The sequence below is a fragment of the Talpa europaea genome (assembly GCF_964194135.1).
Source record: "Talpa europaea genome assembly, chromosome: 15".
Classification (NCBI taxonomy): Eukaryota; Metazoa; Chordata; class Mammalia; order Eulipotyphla; family Talpidae; genus Talpa; species Talpa europaea.
In genome coordinates, this window is record NC_140083.1 from 5,641,265 (window position 1) to 5,647,453 (window position 6,189).

Here is a 6,189-nt window from a genome sequence, read left to right on the forward strand (position 1 = left end):
CGCGGCCCCGAGGTGTGCGCCGGCGCGGGCCCCGCTCCGACCCGCCGCGCCGCGGGGAGCGGGCGGGGGGCGGCGGCCTGGCGCCCCACCCAGCGGCGGCCCCGCCCCCGGGCGCGCCCCCGCCCCGAGCGCCTCCGGCGGCCCCGCCGCCGCGTCCCCGCGGCGCGCCCCTCCGAGGACGCGGGGAGAAGCCCGAAGCCCCAAGCCCCGCAGGCTGCCCCTCCCCACCCTGCCTCCCGCCCAGCCGCACCACCTCCGCCAGGCAGCCCCCGGGACGCCTCCCCACTCTGGCCTGCCCTCGGAGTCCTGCCCACGCCTGGCCTCTGGACCCCAAGGACGTCTCTGAGCTCTTCCGGCCGCCCCCCACCCCCCCACCCGGCCAGATGCTTGGGGAGGTTTTCCCTCCAGCTCAAGCCAGTCAGGGGGTTCCCTACAGTCCTCAAAGTTCCCCCATGGCCGCCATTTCCCAAAATACCCCTGACCCCCAGGTAGTTCGCCCTCTGCCACCCCCTACCCCCATGGCCTGCCGGAGAGGCTCCAGGTGCCCCCATTACTCCAGGTTCCATTCCACCACTACGGAACCGCCAACCTGTCCTACAGGCTTTCACCCCTGTGCAGGCTCAGGGGTCTCCCCGGCCCCCTGCCCTAAGGTGGTGACTTGGATTCCTGAGGCAAGCAGGCCCTGGTCCAGCAGGGCCTGAGAGTCTGGTCTGAGAAACTCCCAGCCACTTTCTCTGTGTCTCTCCATTTCAAGACCCTTCAAGTCAACTGCCCCTCCCGGGAGGGCTCCCCTGCCTCCAGGAGCTGAACCAGCCTTGCACGCCACTGGCCTGACCAGGACAGGGCTGACCGGCGCAGGAGCCGCCCTGGTCTCTGCCCCACCCCCAGGGGAGGAAGGGGTCTTAGTCATCAGACAGCCCTGCCCTGGGAGGGTGGGTAGGAAAAATGGCTGGAATCCTGGCTTTCCCCAATCACCTGATCCCCTGCTCCCCTGCCTCCCAGAATTTCAGTTTCCACACGTTCAAATTGGGTGCAATTCTGCATCACAAAGTGACCGACAGGCTCCCGAGGTGTCCTTGTAAGTTCTGACTATTGAGACCTGGTACCCGGTAAAAACATGGTGAAAATGGAATGAAGACATTGGCCCCCGCTGGTCGCCTGGGCCTGTATGTGTGAACTGTCAAGGAGCGAGCCCATGTGTGAGCCAACACAGACCTTTACAGTTCAGGTTTGGGGACCCAGCTGGCCAACCTGGGCCAGCCTCACTCAGGATCTGTCCCAGGTTGGAAGGCCGCCGCCATCTGGGCCCAGAGGATGGACTCCAGGCCACCTAAGAAGTGTCTGCTATGGGCCAGGCTGCCTGGCCGCCCTCTCAGTCCTTTACCCGCCCCATGCTGTCAGCCCAGCCCTGTCCCCTGTTTGAAGGCAGCTCTAGGAAAGGAGCTGCCCTGTTTAAACTAGGGACTTGGCCTCGAGACCCTGATACCCGCACCTGCCTTGGCTTCCAGGACCACAGGGACTGTTGGCGCTAAGACCCAGGAGTGATTCTATCCCATCTTCACTGGCCTAAGGGGCTCCCTTTGGGCCCCTGAAAATAACTCCTGATCTGCCCTTGATCCCGTTGCCATGATGATAGCTTACTCAGGTGGCACAACCTGCACCCCCATGAGCCATTTGTGGGCTTCATAAAATCATTCTCTGAGTCAGCGCAGCATGCTGGGAAGTGAGGACCTGCATGACCACAGCTGCGTGACCGCAGGCCAGACAACTCACCTCTGGGAGCTCCAATTTCCTACCCTATAAAATGGGGATAGTAATTTTTGCTTGCCCATGTCCCAGGCTTATGGGTAATCAGGCGAGATAATGGATGGAAAGATGTTGTGCAGACTGTAAATCTGGGGTTCAGGTGGAAGGTGGGACTGTGTTTACAGGTGAGGTCAGAAACCACAGACAGCCACCGGCTTGAGATCAAGATCGTGCTATCAGTTCAGGATTAGGACTGAGCATTTGAGTCCTTCATTCAGGGCCTTTATCTTTTAACTATCAATTAAGAAGTGAATATTGGGGGCCTCCCTGGCTCACGAGGTTAAGCACAGCACTATGAAGCTATCTGCAGCCTCTGCAGCGCGAGTTCGATTCCCGGCCAGCCAGGGCACTACCCACATGGTGTAGCAGACCTCTCCTGACTCCCCTGCTGCTCCCCTCAGCAGTCTATTTGAGTAGATCTGTCTGTTCTGCTCCCCACTCTGTCTCTGGTGGGTCCTCTCACCCCCCTGCACCTCTGGCCTACACCCCAGCTCTTGTATGCATAAATAAATAAATCTTAAAAAAAAAGAGAAGTGAATATGCTTATGGAAATATAGCTTCATAGTGCTGAGACTTAACCACTTGCTCCACCAGGGAGGAGCTGGATTTACTTTAAAAAACTAAAAAAGGTAACACCCTATGACCCAGCAATCCCAGCACTCTCAGGCATCTCTCAAAAAAAAAACAAAAAACAAAAAACAAACCCATGAAACCATCCACTCGAAAAATGATAAGCTCACCAGTGTTCACTGCTACACTACTTACAGTAGCCAGCACATGGAAACAGCCTCCGTGCCCGCGGACAGAGGACTGGATCAAGAAGATGTGGTCTAGCCACACAGAGCAGTACTATTCAGCCATTTCTAAAGAAAGATGAACGTTTGCCATTTATAGCAAAATGGAAGGCGGTCGAGGGAATCCTGGGTAGTAAATAAAGCAAGTCAGGATCACCAGCACAAGTGTCGGACACTGACAGAGCAGACAATCCAACAAAATACTTTTAAAAGCTATGGCCCCTGATCAACAAAGAGAGGTTTCTGAGACTGGAGGCGGGGGTGGGGGGGCAGGGGGAGTAGGGAGAGGGAGAGGTATCAGTGGGGTACAAGGGACGGTGGCGGGAGGAAGTGAAATATATAAATGCTGGCTAGCAGAATCTTCTCATCTCTTCCAGGTGAAGGCCGCAGGGGTCCCAGGAGTGGCCTGGAAGAGCTGGGGAGACTCCTGGGTGCCCTTCGTCCAACATGACCCAGGGGCAAGGTAAAAGGAAGCCCTGGCACCCCGCAGGGCCCTGCCTACTTTGGGTCAGGGCGCTTGGCAGGAAGCCTGGGGGTGGGGTCCTCCACAGCAGGACAGAAAATAAGAACCCAAGGGGCCTGGGAGACGCTGTCGCAGATTGAGCACGGAGGGAATGAACTGGTGAATGAGTCACCGGGACTGCTGCTTATGCGTCCCAGATCTCAAGGCAGATTTCAGAAAAATGAAAGAACCAACAGGAAGGGGACCGGGAGAGGCTGTGGCAGGGAAAGATCTTCCTCGCTGCCCCCAGAACCTCTGGCTGCTGAGTCCCCCTGACTCTGCACCTGTGGGGCGCCCTCCCCCACAGCCAGAGGTCCATGTGCCTGTGCCAAGGGGCGGGAGGTGCAGCTGGCCCCGCTTCACCCCACACCTGCTCTCACTGCCCCGACATGCTGGAAGGTCCCGGAAAAGAGTGTCACCGTTCCAAAGTCCAATGTCACCCTCTATAAAAGGTGTAGAGGGCCTCCCCGGTGACGCAGCGGTTAAGCGCTGGGCTGCGAAGCTGCCCGCAGCCTCTGCAGCGCCCGCTCAATCCCCGGCCTCTGGCTAAGGTCCCACATGGCAGGCAGACCTCTCCTGCCCACGCCCGCTGCTCCCCTCAGCAGTGTACTTCGACTGTCTGCCTGTTCTGCTCCACTCTGGCTCTGGTGAATTCTCTCACCCTCCTGCACTTCTGACTGTACCCAGTGCTTGTATAAATAAATCTTTGGGAGAAAAAAAAAAAAAAGCTGTAGGGCCTCCCTGGTGGCTCACGGGGTTAAGCACAGTGCCGTGAAGCTATCTGCAGCCTCTGCAGCACGAGTTCAATTCCCAGCCAGCGAGCTACCCACATGGCGCGGCAGACCTCTCCTGTCTCACCCGCTGCTCCCCTCAGCAGTGTATTTCAGTAGATCTTCCTGTTCTGCTCCCCACTCTGTCTCTGGTGAGTCCTCTCACCACCCCCTCCCCCCTGCACCTCTGGCCTACATCCCAGCTCTTGTGTGTGTAAATAAGCAAAACAAGTCTTTTTTTTTTTAAAGGTAACTTTTTCTTTTTTAAAGGTTACTGGCTGCCTCTGATGCAGCATCTCTGTTTCTAGGATTCTATCCTCTAGGAACTCAGCCTCAGGGGCCCCAAGATGTCCACACAAAGATGTTTATTGTTTGATAACAACAGCGCTGGGAACAACCTCACTGTTCATTATAAAGGGACCGGGTCATCAGGTTTCAGCAGCTGGACAAGGCCACACAGCTGTTAAAAAGAAGAACGTCATGGAGATAAACCCCAAAGAAGTGAAAAAAGCAAACAGAATGGCAGGTAAATAGCATCCCGGTTTTGTAAAACAAACCGTGTCCAGCACCCAGACATCTTATATGTCACACTTGTGTATCTGCAATCAGGAAGGCAGGCTACTGGCCCTGATTCTGTCACGGAGGGCTCTGGGGGTGAGGTTGATGGGGGGTAGCAGCTGCCTTTTCACAAGTCATTCTGGGTTTGTTTTTTAAATGTTTTTTTACTGCCCTATCATTGGTTTATCTGGTTTGAATGTGTAATAATAGCAGGTTTAACTTTTTCAAATAACCACCTAGGGATAAAATATAGTCTATGGCTTTAATATAGCCACAGAGTTCTTGGAGGATGGTCACTATTAATTTCATTTTTTTTTTTTTATAGAGGCATGCTTTATTTGTTTGCTGGTTTGTTTGTTTTTTGTTTTGTTTATACAAGCACTGGGTACAGTCAGAAGCGCGGGAGGGTGAGAGAATTCACCAGAGCCAGAGCGGGGAGCAGAGCAGGCAGAAGGACCGAAGTACACTGCTGAGGGGAGCAGCGGGCGGCAGGAGAGGTCTGCGCGCCATGTGGGACCCTCCTCTGGTGGCCGGGGAGCAGCCGGGGATCGAACCGGCGCCGCAGAGGCCGCGGGCAGCTTCGCAACCCAGCGCTCAACCGCTGCGCCACCGGGGAGGCCCGGTCACTATTAATTTCAAACATTTTCCTCACCCCTGCCCCCCTCCTCCTCCGTGCCTAGCCCCGGGCTCCCCCATTCTGCGCTGACTTTGTGGGTTTCACTGTTCTAGCTGCCTCGGATAAGTGAAATCCTCAGCACTTGCTGGTTAATTTTCAGACGCCTCCTATCTACTCAGTCACAATATTAACAAGTTACTTGACAAAATTCATTTTCACTTTCTCACGCCAACACAATTTTGCTTGCAGTTAGTCAGCATTGCTGAAAGGAAATGGACTCTAAGTGTAAAACAAGAGCAGCCCCAAAGAGTGACAGGGAGTTTCCCCACAGCAGCACCAGGCAGGGCTGCAGCTGACGGCTGGCAAGGCGAGAAATCTGGGCAAGGCTGAGCCAGTGGCAGACGAGGGAACGGCCGAGCACACCGCGCAGCCTGGAGCGCCAGCCCGTGCTCTTTTAACTCTAGGATTGGGTTCTTCAAAGCGCCTGTGACTGTCAGATCCTAGGGTTCTCCCTGGCCCAGTGTCTGTGGGTCCCACCGCCGTGCTTCTCTGCCCAGGCTGTGCCCCAGGAAGCAGGGTCCTGCCTAGTTCTTGGCCCTGAGCTGGTCCCTGGGGCAGCCTGGCCAGCAGTGGACAATAGCCCCTTTGTGGGACCTTCAGCCCCGGCCTGGGGCAGCAAGAGGCACGTGGGAGGCTCTGGAGGCAGGAGTGGCAGCTGCTTTGCCACCCTCCACAGTCCTCTGGCCAGAGGCTTGCCCTGAGCATGCCAGGTCAGCCCCTGAGCCCGACCCGGGCCCACCTGCATGAGGCCTGGGGTTCCTGGAGCCCCGGACACCCATGACCTTTCTTCACAGACTGTGCCACAGCCCACACACACACCTTCTGGAAAATCTTCTGGAACAGGGCAAGTGACTTGCATCCTTACCCCCAAGCCAAACCAGCCTCCGCTAAACCCTCCAGAATAGAGAGAACCATGCGTGGCCTGTCAGGAGGCTGTACTCAAGCTGGGAAATAAATACTGGCCCTTGGCCTACTAGCTCTGTTCCAGAAGGAAAGCAGGTTAAAGAAGGCACAGAAACATCCAAGCTGGCAAGGACCCTTACAGGGGATCTACCAAAACCCCTACATGCACTGAGAGGGGAG